Source organism: Mustela nivalis (assembly GCF_964662115.1).
Source record: "Mustela nivalis genome assembly, chromosome: 5".
Taxonomy (NCBI): Eukaryota; Metazoa; Chordata; class Mammalia; order Carnivora; family Mustelidae; genus Mustela; species Mustela nivalis.
In genome coordinates this window covers 9787967-9802175 of record NC_139024.1, presented here as the reverse complement: position 1 = coordinate 9802175, position 14209 = coordinate 9787967, and the positions used below count along the sequence as shown (strand labels likewise).

The 14209-nt window shown below is 45.4% G+C and overlaps 1 protein-coding gene across 4 annotated transcripts in view; it reads left to right on the top strand.

Moving 5' to 3' along the window:
• The window catches only part of ZDHHC14 (zDHHC palmitoyltransferase 14), a gene marked incomplete at its 5' end in the record, with an annotated part of 268451 nt that overhangs the window by 139905 nt on the left and 114337 nt on the right, over positions 1 to 14209 (top strand). The gene's annotated exons all lie outside the window — the stretch shown is intronic.

Genomic DNA, 14209 nt, shown 5'->3' with positions numbered 1-14209 from the left:
GAACCTTCTTACACTCCTGTGTTTGCCAAAGGTGAAGTATTTTATCATTCAGGCATCTTGCCCACCTTTGGCCTTGTGAATGAGGAAGGAGCTTCACTGCTTGTCCCCACATTGGCACCAACCTTGAAGTGGCCCCCGTGTCTCCTCCCTACTTCAGAATTTGTGAACCCGTCTTCCGCTGGACCAATGTGTATGCCCCAAGTGTCAGTTGGTCAGGCTGGTTCCACTCTTCAGACCTGTGGGCAGAGCTGATAACCATGTTATTTACCAACTGCCGGAGCAAGACTTGGAGGACTATAACATGGGCAGACATTAGCTTTATTTCCTGGCTCATGGAGAGGCCTGCGGGGTGTGGGGAGAAGGGCTAAGGTGGTGAATGGTGGCTGGGGAACACAGAGACACTTGGGAAGCATTTTTAGCAGTGCAGAAATGTACTTTCTGTGTAGGTACATGGGTTTATATCTCCCTTCCTAGTAATTTGAAATACTTTGGGGGTCACAAACCCCTTAAAGAACCCACAGATCTTCTCCTAGTAGACTGCGAAGCCCATAACCTCCAGATTAAGACATGGCTGAAGGTACGGCTTGGCCTCTTCCTGACCACCTGAGAGCAGGTTCCCATGGGCAGGCCTGGCTCGCTGAGAGCCCCCACTCCCTTCCAGACTTATGGCTCCCCTTAAGGAGAGGCAGACTTCTCAGCTCACTTGTAGAACAGCACTGATTAATACTCCTTGTCCAGTTTACCCAATCTCCTAGGTTCCGACCCAGATGTCCTATCCAATAACTCCTCTCTTTGAAAAAACAGTTTTGCAAAGCTTGCTGTTATATTTAGACAACAGTAAAGTCCTGTCTTCTTGCTCAGGGCAGCAGCAGACACACATTCCTCTGAGGGAAGAAGGAGAGGGGAAACCCAAACTATGGAAACTTCTGCTTGAAAAAGTCTTCCTCAAGAACTGTCCAGAATGAGCCTTAGAGCCACAAGATTTTGTCACTGAGCCCACAGACACAGCTAGAGCATCAGGGGCCAGCTGGGTGGACGTCTGCTTCTTGACATCATAGAGTCTCACAAGTGCTTAAAACATAAAGTGGTTTTCCTTGGCAGTCACATGACCTCCCTCTCAGGTAGTTGTTTCTGGAAATGTAAAAGGTCACCCTCCAGACATGGCAGTTCTTTGGACTTCGTTAATCCTACAGACTGTTTGAACCAAGTGAATGATGCCTGGCCCAAGCCCCAGATGAATGAGGACTCGGTTCCGCGGGAGACGCTTTCTGATCTCTCCCCCAGTCTTCTGTATCGTTCTCCAGCTTCCTGGTTGGATCTCCAGCTTTGCCATCTGCTCAGCAAAATTCAAGGAATGTGTGGCAGTGATTTAATTTATTGTGCTTTTCATGACAGTAACACCTTCCAAAAATTCCATCCGGATAGCCAGGCATAACTTCCTTTGCCTAAACCCGTGTTGTTGGGCTCTCGTTAAATATGCTTTTCCCAGATGTCTTCCCATCATATGCTATAAGGTTATTTCTGTGATTTTCTCTAGAACTACTGAACACCATTTGCCTTTTGACCTCCCCTTTTAAGAAATTAAGAGTCATGTTTGCCACCGGGCTGTCCTTAGGAACCCATTCTATTTTGAAATGAACTGAGAAGATCCTTATCTCGGAAGTGCACAGCTGGAAAGAAAGAGACAGCATGAAAGTTGAGCCACAGAAGAACACACTTAGAAACGAACAAGGGGTCTAATGGAGTGGTTGAGGCATTAATTGGTCAATACGATATTTTTCAGTTTTTTTTCCAGTGAGTTCAAAGAGTTTCATAAAAAGTCCATCACTGTACTCAGTAATGTAAAGTACTATACTCAGTACTATCTAGTAAGAATACCCAGGCTCCTGGGTGATACCTGGCACCTTCCACCTGTTCTCACCTGAGGTTCATTGTCTTGTCTGCTTGACAGAAGTCTAAATCAGAGCCTTAGACTCAGTCCCACTCTGGCTTCTGGGAAGTAGGGGCTCTCGACTTTCTGTACCCCATCCTCTTCTTAGGAGAAGCAAGTTACTCCTTGGGTATAGCCTGGGAACTTTAGGAAGCTTTGCTTTTTTTCATAAATGAGAGTTTTGCTTTAGCACTATACCCCTCAGAATCCCCCAATACTGAGGCAGTACTAACCAGGGCTGTGTGTGTATGACACAAGTAGAAATAGCAGGAGTGTTTTCACCATTCGGTGTCAAAGCCTGTTTCACAGGGACTCTGGGGATACAGGCACTCTTCTAGGCAGAAATTATGGAGCTGGTTACATATCAATGGAACTGAGAAGCAGAGCCCAAGAGCAGTGTTCTTGACCTTGGAGCACTAAGGTTCTCTCCCTCATTAGTCTTCCCTGAAGCTTAGGGGGCGCCCTAAGCAGTTAAAGATCTGTGTGTCCGAAATATGGCTGTACCCCTTTCCCGTGTCCCACGCGTTAGTGGCTCTGGCTCTCCGCCCCCTCACAGCGGCCCTCTTCACCCCACAGTTTGGGCCTCCAGCTGGTGCTCACAGCACAGGATCCTGGGCTCAGCTGCCTTTTTGGCAGGTCTGTGAATTGTTTCCTTTCCTATCCATCTGCTGGTGATCCATCATTGGGAGGTGCTGTATCTCATGACCTGGGCCTCTCCTCTCTCCAAATGGGGCAAGGCACCTACCAGCGGAATCAAGTTTCAGGTTTTCTAGGTATTCTTAATTGCACATGATGAGGGTAATTGAGATCATGATAAGAAGGTAAAAACAAGTACAACAGTTACTGTATCTTACTAAGAAGGCATAGAGGGTGCAGATCAGAACTGGAAGTAGCCAGGGCAGGGGGGCAGTAGGGTTGGGGTGAGGGGTTGGGTGAAATAGATGAAGGGGATTACAAGGTACCATCTTCCAGTTATAAAAGAAAGAAGACAAGGCAATGTGATGTGCAGCATAGGGAACATAGTCAATAATATTGCAACAACTTTGGTGACCGAAGGTAACTAGTCCTATTGTAGTGATCATTTTGAAATACAGATAAATATCAATTCACACTGTTTTACACCAGAAACCAATACAATATTGTATGTCATTATTCTTCGATTAAAAAAAAAAAATGCAGACCTCATGGTGGTGTAATTGAGAGAATGTGCCCTGGGCATGTGGGCTTTGAAGACAGCCTCGTCTGATATGATTTCTTGTTCTGAAATGTATGGGCTGGATGTCTTCAGTCAATTCCGTGAACCTCTTATGACTTAGTTTCCTCATCTGTAAAATGCCAAGGTCATAGACTTTTCATAGGGAGTTCATGAAATATGATATGCGAGACTGTTTGAAATGTAGGTTCTTGATCAAAAACTGGAAACTTCCATCCTCTCCCTGCAGTCTCCCTCCCTAGTGACTGTTCCTTTAAAAACCCTGTGACCACATCTGTGTGCCTTGCAAGGGTGGACTTCCCCTCTGTATCTGTCTGATCTGACCCCGCCTTCTAATGGGCTGGATAATTACATGGTAGGAGAGTCTTCCCCACCATCAGGGAAGAGAGAAGCCTTCACCATTTTTTTAGTGGAAAAGCACTTTATACAGTAGAATAACCAGTAGCATGGGCAGTGTTTAGGGGGTAGCAAAAGAAATCGTCTGTTCATGAACAGTAAGTGCTGTCTTTTTAGACTAGGGAAAAATTAATCTGCAGCCCCCAACAGCACCCCGTATCCAAAAACTGTTGGTAAATTGCATTTTGCCCATTTTAAATTTCATTTTGTTTTTATTTCTACCAAATATGTCCTTCTGAAATTGTCCTTACCCAATGGACTCCCATTTGGTGTCAAAATGTTCATGGGCTTGTTAAGTTGGTTACCTTGCTTTGTTGTTATTTCTCTCTTTTGGGGAAATAGAACTTTTTTCCTTAAATACATGTGTAGACTTTTTCTTCTCCCCTCAAAAACACCGTATTTCCATTCTGAGTAAGTGTCATGTACTCTTTTTCAAACAATGGTGTCTGCTATGGACAAGAACATCGTTCTATAAGTGCATGAGTGAAGTTGATTTGCCATCCAAAGTCACGTGCGTTCTTGGTCCCAATGATTGGCGATTTCTCAACTGTATTTATCTTCCATTGTCTTACTTCTGAGACATTTATAAGGATGGGTATGTTAAAAACCAAATCTTCTCTCCTTGATCTTAGAGGAATACTATAAAGGAAATTTGCTTGGTAATTCTTCTCCAAAAGGAAGCATGTGGCCCTCCTTCTCCCCTCAGGAATAGGAGAAAATTAACTGTGACATCTGGATGAGTGGAGCCTTAGCAGGATAGGAGAGAGCTGTCAGCAGAAGTAGGGAATATATCGAGATGGAGGTCTGCTCATCTTCACGCATGGTTTCCTTAACATTGAACTCCATGACTCCATGAACATTGAACTCTTTGCGACACCTTGTTTGCAGCTCCAGCCACAGTGTGGACCTCGAGCTTGCGGGTTTGCTCTGATGATTCTATTAAACTCAATTTGGCAAATATTTGCAGAGTGCCTGCTTTGTGGTGGGAGGTGTCTGGGGTACTGGGGATAGAGGAGTGGCCCAATAGCCTGCAAAGGCTCCTTCCTGCTGGACTTGTCCCTGCAGGGGAGTCCAGTCCAGGTAGGTCTGAGAAGGCCCCACCTTCTTGCTTGGTGGTCGACCACGGAAGGCCAGGATACAGTGAACACAGTGGGGGGTTAAGTGGCTCCAAGTTCTTGTAGGTGCTATTCTAACCTTTGCTTAGCTGTCAATACCCACTCCAGAAAGCCTTCGCCGGTCCTATCCAGGCCCAGGCCAGCTGGTCCCTTTCGGTGTTCCCCCCACATACTCTGTACCACTGTCACCAGACTTGCTGTTGTGTGTGTAGTTACCTGATTTGGGGGTCTGTCTCTTCTACCAGGAGGTGAGCCCCTTGAGAGCAAGGATCTGGTCTTGATTTTCTTGTATCCCTGGCATTTGGCCTTGTGTGTTGGCATGCAGTATGGCCTCACTGCAAGTGTGAGGAGTGATTGGATGAAAGAAGGTGACGTAGGATGTCCCCACAGTATCCACAGGGCTTGCTCTCATCTGTAGAAACTTCCTGAAACTCACACAAAGGTCGAATGGTTATGGTTCTGAGGTGGTCTTCATAACACTCAAGTCCACTTTCCTATATCAGTGGCTTCTAGAGTCTGGAAGGAGATGCCATCCCCCAGTGTAATGGAGGTTGGGGCCACACTGTGGCAGAGGTCTCAGTGCTATGCTTCCTGATTTCACATACCCTGGGGCGGGGTTGCTGTGGACAAGGGCTAGCAGGAGGGAGGAGAGAACAGACCACATAAACAACAATTATATGCTGCGTGGTACCAGCGGGCATCGTAGGGTCACTTTCCAGCAGAGAACCCGATGCTCCCCAGTGTCTTGGGAAAGAAGACAAGGTCCATTGGTGTCCACCGTGCAGTCTAAAACAAGGCAGAGAATTTTCATCCCGGAAAAGGTTCTCCTGAACATATAATGGTTACACTAAATTGTGTTCTGTTGAAAATGTCTCTGTGCTGAACGGTCTGTTCAGCCATGATGCTTCTAACAGAGCCGTCCGTCATTTGGGTTCAGCTCCAAGAACATGGCCAGTGTATGAGAAGTTTAATTTACTAGCTTTTCATCCCTTCTCATTCCAGAGGGCCTCTTTCCCCGTCCTGCCATCCTCGGACCCAGCCCCAACCCAAGAATAGGAAGAGGTACACGACAATGAGTCCGGGACCCCAGATCCCCAGAGGGCTTGCCGGGCCATGATGGCGCCCGTGTCCCGGCGCACGTGGGTCTACACCTCCAGCCTCCTTCTCAGCTGTCTCTTGGGTTTGGTTTTGTTTCTCACTGTGACATAGGAAGACCAGGGCATAGTTGTCTCTGCTATTGATATATAAATGTTCAGTTTAAGGTGAAAACCCATGAGGGCAAGAAAAGGAGAACTTTCTCCTGTCGCATGCAGTGATGTGAGGCTCTTGTATCTTTAAATAGATGCTACCCCGTACCTCGTACCACACTGACCTCATTAGATGTACCTGTAGAAATCAGGGGCTTTAGCCATTTGAGCTTTTGCTCTAACCTGGAATATGCATTATTGTCAAGCATCTTCTTTATAGATAGTTGGAGTTTTTTTTTTTTATGACAGCAGAGAAAGATTTTAATATTTGACAATTCCTCCCTTTTTTCAGTTCAAGGAGAATTTATGCATTTATTTTTAATCATCTATTTTCCACTGCAAAAATAAGCCATGTTTAGAAACTTTAGTTTAGAAACTCCTAGGATCTGAGCAGCCACACTGGCATTCTGGGTAGGGCCAGGGCGGAGGCTAACTGTCCTCCAGCCACCTGGTCTAAGTTCCCACGTCCCACTGTGGCTCTCAGCATGTCCCCGGGGCAGACAGCTCCCTGCAGGGACCTCTCTGGTCTTGTCATTTCTTCTGGCCTAGGACACAAGGGGAGCTCGGCGATGGCGTTACCATGGCCTGGTACTTTAGTGACCATACTCTGCCCAAAAATGACAGGTCATCTGAGTTAGGACTCTAATGGAAAACTAGGATGTATGGTCGTCTTGCCTAAGTAATCACGTGGGTCATGAAAGAGCCGGTCTTTAGGGCAGAGAAATCCTGGCTTTCCTCCCTGTGGTTCACACACTAGCCCGAAGCCTTCGACTTCCTGGAATTTTAAATCAAATTCAAAATCACTCGGCAGAAACTTCGAAATGCCACCATTCTCCCGACAAGCTCTTGACCTTCTCAACAGAGGCGCAGGTGACGGGCTGCTTATACCCTGTGCATTGAAACCTCCATTTTAAACTACAGATTCCCAGGTTCTGAGTCTATAATTTGACCTCTTAGGGTACCCGGGGAGGCCTTTTTAGAATCATGAAACAGATTTTGTCACCAAGGAGCTGTAGAGGCTTTAGGGAGGATGGTGCTATCTGGGGACATCTAGGCAGAGACACACCCGGCTGGGAGGCCTGCAGGGAGAAGGCAGCCAGGTTCTTCAAGGACTGTCCTCTTCTTGGTCTCTGGGTTTCACCTGCCTCCTACCCTTCAGAAAGCCTGAAAGCTTCAGTTCTCAGATCAGAAAGTAGACAGATGTCAGAATGAGCCTGCGGGGGACTCTGATGACTCTGTGAGCCACATTTACAGTTGACAAATGTGTGTGTGGATTTCTCATCTCTCCCAGCCTTTCTCTCTGGCTTTGAGCTTTTCCTCCCAGTTTTCTCTTGTTATGTGCACCCCCTTTGTCCCTGGATTCATTTAATTAAATTCCCTCCTTTCAAGGATGCTTGGATGGCTCAGTCGGTTAAGCATCTGCCTTCGGCTCAGGTCATGATCCCAGGGTCCTGGGATTGAGCCCCACATCGGGATCCCTGCTCAGGGGGAAATCTACTTCTCCCTCTGCCTCTCCCCCTGCTTATGCATTTGCACCCTCTCTCTCTCTCTCTTGCTGTCAAATAATTGAATAAAATAATCTTTTTTTTTAATATGCTTTGAGGCTTTGGGGGGGCTTTTTTGTTTTTTGTTTTTTTAGATTTTGTTTATTTATTTAACAGACAGAGATCACAAGTAGCCAGAGAGGCAGGCAGAGAGAGAAGAGGGGAAGCAGACTCCCTGCTGAGCAGAGAGCCTGATGCAGGGCTTGATCCCAGGACCCTGGGATCACAACCTGAGCCGAAGGCAGATGCTTTAAACCACTGAACCACCCAGGCACCCCTGAATAAAATCTTTTTTTTTTTTTTTAAGATTTTCTTTACTTTTTTGACAGAGAGAGATACACAGCAAGAGAGGGAACACAAGCAGGGCGAGTGGGAGAAGGAGAAGCAGGCTTTCCACCAAGCAGGGAGCCCCATGCGGGACTCAATCCCAGGACCCTGGGATCATGACCTGAGCCGAAGGCAGACGCTTAACGACTATGCCACCCAGGTGTCCCTGAATAAAATTCTTTAAAAAAAAAAACTCCCTCCTTCCAGATCATATTATGTGCAATGAGCAAGTAGGGGGCTTTCCAGACCTGGAGTTCTCTTACAGGGAAATGATAGTCTTAAGGGTTAATGAAATCATCACTTTTCCCCCATTCTAGAGTTGTGAGCGGATATTATTTCTGAATCCACTTTTTTCTCTATTTGTCTCTAGGTAATGTGCTTATCTTTGCCCTGTGGTGGTCCATTTACTTCTAAGTAGGTGATTAAGGAACAAATCATACAATTAATGGTGTTTATGTCCCTGCCTATAAATGAAGACTACACTTATTTTACAGTGACTCATATGAAGAGGAAAAGATCATTTTTATCACAACCCTCACGACCTCCATTCCTCATAAGGCTACTCTGTCATTATTTCAGACATGTGAGTCATTGGCTCAGATTATTTCATTTTATGATCATTTTCCCTAGCTATCCATTACCAAAATGCATTGCAATCAGGGTTCTGGAATGTAAAATAATAGGTTCACTTTGTGATTTCCGAAACACCGAAATGTCTTTTGTTGGTGTATAGCGTCACAGAGCCAAGGCTGTCTCCCCCTGTATGGACTTTCACGGTGGGCCTCATTTCTCTGTAAAGAATAGTGATTCTGGTGTTTACTTGTCCATATGTATAGGACAGGAGGCAAACATCAAATGTAGGCTGTGTTGTGTCGGGGTCATGAGCCACAAAACAGAATTTCTTTTTTGTTTTCCTGTGTATGTGTACCCATTTACAAGTGAAAAATTAAAAGATGACTCAAATTGCTTTGATATAAGAAAAGATTCTTTACTTTCTGTTCCAAAGGCCACCTGGTTTTAATGCCTTTGCCACATCTTGTTAATATTTTATTTTGTTTTGTTTTTCTTTTTAAGTAAAGCTAATCTCCGCCCGCCTGCCCACCCCGCCACTGCCCAAAAAATGTCCCACGGAGAAACAGAGAAATCTGGCTACCCAGTAATGAAATCCAGATTTCCTCTCTGAAATGTCTCTGAAACTAACATGGCCCAAGGAGTTTTGTCCAAGGAATTGGTTGCATGTCACATTCAAACCAGTGAGCCATCCTCTAAGTAGGAATGCTGAATTAAGGACGGCACTGATTCTGGGATGTCAGTATCTGTTTGATGATAAAACAATGTTGTAGGAATTAAGGTATGGGCTCGGGTAACAAGAGCACCCAGAAAACTACCCTATCCCATCAATAAACACCAAAGAACAAGTCATTATTTTGTATACAGATTTGAGAAGATTGCTGATGGAATTGAAAACATTCTTTCTCGGGGCACCTGGGTGGCTCAGTCAGTTGAGCATCTGACTCTTGATTTCAGCCCAAGTTGTGATCTCACGGTTGTGGGATTGAGCCCTGCATTGGGCTCCACGCTGAGCATGGAGTTTGCTTAGGATTCTCTCTCTCTCTTCCTCCATTTGGGATTCTCTTTCTCCCTCTCCACCTACTGCTCTCCCTCTCTCTTTTAAAGATTTTATTCATTTATTTAAGAGAGAGAAACGGAGATAATAACAGAGAGCACAAATGGGGAGAAGTGGGAGAAGCAGGCTCCCCGCTGAGCAGAGAGCCTGGTGCAGGGCTTGATCCCAGGACCCTAGGATTATGACCTGAGCTGAAGGCTCAGGTCATTTAACCGACTGAGCCACCCGGGCATCCCTCTCTCAGGAAGGAAGGAGGGAAGGAAGAATAGGAGGGAGAAAGGGAGGAAAGAAAAGAAGGAAGGAGGGAGAGAAAAATATCCCTTTTACCTTTTTGATAATGCTACATTTTCTAATTTTTACCTGGAAAAATTTTACCTCTGGCATCCAACGAGGTAACAGTCTGTTGTGGGTATTCATTCACCACAAGCCAGAGCCTACCGGCCCCCACTGACGCGCACCATTGAGGGGGAAGGGCCCTGGCATGGCTTCTTATCAGGTTAGCATTTCTTTGGTCTGGTGCTAAATTAGCTCATTACTTTCATGTTATGAAAACACATGCTTTCAGATTCTTTGCAATTTTTTTCCCCTCTCCGGACATTTTCCCATTGAGCTTTATGAAGACTAAGTCGCTTAGAGCCTGTTTTCCACAGGCCCTGGGCTGCATGTAGGTCACAATTTGGCCAGAGAGAGGCCTCCATTTGGGTTTGTGTCTTTGGCAGCTGCATCATCTTGTATCAGATCCAGGCCCTCGGGGGAAGGAGTCTTCCTCCTCACAGATGGCTCTCAGAGTTGGAGATCCCAGCCACAGTTGCTCAGAAATGTGAAGGAGACATTTTCCAGTTGTCTGAGCTCGGGCTAAGAATTTTCTCTGCTCTTTGCCGTGGCTGGGCTATGAAGCCGTGCTGGCCACGGGGGCTTGGCTGGGATTTCCCGTTAGCCTTGCCTCCTTCCGGAGGGAGGTCTAGCGAGCCCTGTCGGGGGCGGGGTCTGCTGATTGCCTTATCTTTACCAGAGGGACTTCATACGTTCTCCACTCTCTCCAAGCAGCAGTGGGAAGGTGCCCTGATCTTGTCGTGCACTTAGCGGTGTGAATTCTGCTGCTTCTTATAAAGAGTGTTGTCCAAGATTTCAAAGAGAAACTGGACATTGTGCTTTGTCTCACAGAGGTAGGTTGGACAGGGGGATGGTCTGTCCAAAATTGTACCAAAATAAGGAGTTTTATCTGCTAGGACTTCAGGCTGTGAAGGGGTTAGAGGTTCTAGTTAATGTTCACAGGTGCAAACCTATTTCACACTCAGCTCTATGAACTGGGGAGAACCTACCCTTCTCCTGGCCAGAGAAGCTTCCTGGGTGAAATCTTCTCAGCACCTGTTAGGAGGAAATTAAGCTCGTACCTAGCAGGCTTAGAAGACAGAGGATCTCTCTGACCTTTGAATGTCACATGTTATCCAATGAAGGCAGTGGGCATCCTTGGCGGGAGATGAGAGGCAGGTGGAGGTAAGGGGAGGCTTCTGGAGCTGTCAGCCTGGAGAAGTGGCCAGAAGTGTCCTGTAAAGATACCAGTGCACTTGGGACAACAAGAAACTTTTTAGGACATGGCTTACTCATCAGTGGCATCTTGCTCGAAGGAGGTACTCTGTGAGACCTGGAGCACGTCAAGTTTGAGATCAAGCAAGTAAAAGGAAAGACAAGTACACTGTCACCTAAGATCAACTAAACCACCTTCGCAAGAGGGTTTTCAGCAGGACTGAAGTAGGCTCCAACCTTGGAGAAGCCAGAGTGACCTAAATAGATCACAGCTCGTGACACCCATGGCAGATCATGTCCTACTGCCTGGTCTGCCCCGACATCCTGTCCAGCTCTGCCCTGGGTGCTGCTGCATGATGACTCTTCCAACTCTTTCCTATCCAAACTCATTAATGATGAGAAAGAGGAGAAACCTTGGCCTGAAATTTGAATTCTGGGAAATCATCTTCTATACAATCATTTCTCTAATCATTTTTATGAAATACATACACACACACAAACACACATTCACACACACACAGAGTCCACCTAGAGTAGATTCTTTTAGGCTACAAAAAATATTTTAGGGCTACTGACTGAAAGGGGACATGCCCCTGATATTTATTGCAATGTTACTAACAGTAGCCAAATTATGGTAAGAGCCCAAATGTCCATCAACAGATGAATGAATAAAGAAGATGTATGTGTACACACACACACACACACACACACACACACACACACACACAGAGTAATACTTCTCAGCTATCAAAAAGAATAAAATCTTGCCATTTGCAGTGATATGGATGTAGCTAGAGGGTTTCATGTTAAATGAAATGAGTTGGTCAGAGAAAGACAAATACGTATGATCTCACTCATATGTGGGAATATGTGGGATTAAGAAACAAAACAGATGGACATAGGGGAAGGGGAAGAAAAAGAGAGAGAGAAGCAAACCATAAAAGACTCCTAGTGATAGGGAAAAAAACTGCAGGTTGATGGAGGGACTTCAGAAGGTGGGGATGGGCTAGAGGGGCAACAGGCATTAAGGAGGGCACAGGATGTGATGCGCACGGGTGTTGTATGTAAAGGATGAATCACTAAGTTCTACATCTGACACCAATTTTACCATATATGTTAACTAACTAGAATTTAAATAAAAACTTGAAAAAAATATTTTAGGACTATTATAAATAGAGATCTATTAGGACTAAGGTCAGTTTTATGCCTTCAATATGGACTCTGTTTATTTCTGATTGTGGTACCTAACGCATTTTCAAGGCTTAATACAATGGGGGAGGTTATTTTTTATTTGATAATAAGTGTAGTAAAGATAACATCATTTTTATGACACAAATACCTTTTAAGGACCCTCTGGAGTCTACGTTCCTTGCTCTTAGCTCCAGGTTGATGTGACAGTTAGAGATTTACTCAGCAGACTTGCAGCAATGAATTTTTATTACAAGTTCTTCACAGAAGCTTCACATCACAGTCCAAATGTGCCAAACTTAACATCGTAGACATGAGGTGCCCAAGAGGCACCCATCCCCAGAGCCCATCGCACCACCCTATACCATGAGCTGGGATTCAGCCCCATACAAGCATTAGGATTCCAACTTTGATTCCGTCGTTAATGTGATTTTGATTGTCACTTTATACTGAATCCCTCAGTGGGGCCATCTTTTAAAACCTTCTAATTGTTTAAATCTTATTGCAAGAAAATGTTCCCTTCACAATCCAGGATTAGACAGTAAGTGCCATTTACCAGATTATGGTGTCCCCAGTCTCTTAAATGTTTTTTTATTTGACCTGAAGCTTTTCACATTTTCTAAGGAAAACTGGAACCCCATTAAAGGGTATTAATTATGTCAGTATTTGCCAGACTACACTCAAGGAAAGCAACATTGTTTTTTATTTTTTTAATTTAATGCAGAGCAAAATCAGTTGGATTAAAAACATCCTTTCCATTATTTAACGAAATACTTCCACTAAGTGGATGTCTTTAGGTTAGACGGTCTTGTATTCCTTTTTTCCACAGCAAGTTCTTTATGTCTGCTGGCTTTTTTTTTTTTTTTTTTTTTTTTTTTTTTTTTTTTTTGCCAAATTCGCTTTCCTACGAGAAACCCTGAGGATGTTTAAAAAGGCTCTAAGTGTCTGGGAGTTTGGACAGGGTCATAGTGATGCAAGAAGGACAATGGACTGTTTTCCATGATTTCCCATGAGTCCCATGAAGGAAAGTCACAATGACAACCCAGGAAGTTAAGTGTGACATGATATCGGTGATGGTGGTTTTGTTCTGTTTCTGCAGAGCAGTTGGTGTAGGAGAGATGAAAGAGATATTCGAAATGTCATATATTTTTGTCTCTCGAGATCAGGTGATTTTCCTGGAGGCCATGGGCCTAGTCCTATTGGGGGTCACTCCTCTACCTTCTTAAAGTTGTAGGAAATTCTGTGGGTTCCTTCCAAACAGGGCACTCTGGAGAGGCCTTTGGTCTTCAGATCGCAGTAACCATCCCACAGAGACCTGTCCAATTTTCCAGGTGTCTAGAAGACCAGATGTTCTCACGGGCCTGAGGCTGACCATCATGCCTGAGGCCATCATGCCCTGTGGTCTTTGAGTCCTGGGACTCTTGGCGAGATCCCCTTACCAACCTGTCAGTGACCTTACCATTTGCTCTGCAAACACTGCACAGGAATAGGGTGCTGGTTGCTAGCATTCCCAGGATGGAGCCCCTTGTCTTGACCAGATCTTTCCACCCCACTCCCTCTCTTTGTTTCTTCTCGAGTATGGACACGAGCATCGGCCAACAGGGTGGACCATCTTGGAGGTGCTTCCCATTCCAGATATGACAATTCTTTGATTCCATCTTGTGTCCCTTGGTGCCCATGATGTGACTGAACATGGTGACAACAGACTGATCGTGGTCATGGCAGATCCCACTCAGCTCACTCACCTCCAGGCATCGAGGTCATTCTCACTCTGCTTCTCGCCACCTCCATGGAATCAAGGGACCTTGACAGTGGGCCCGGTGCTTGAAGCTGTCCCAGAGCCCACTGGCACAGACGTTAGTCTGCCCGACTCATCCCAGTCCCCGCTGCACATCAGCTCCCAGGACTGAAGGACAGTGAGGACGTTTTAGTAGAACTGAGTTGGGCCATGTTCTTTAGTTGGTAGCTCACATGCCTTCTGGAAAGCAGGAGTGTATCATATCCCAGCTGCCTAAATTCCTTTTAGCCTCTTCAGACGCCTGCTTGCAAGTTCATTTCCATTGCTCATTAACCTCTTTGGGAGAGATTAGTTCCA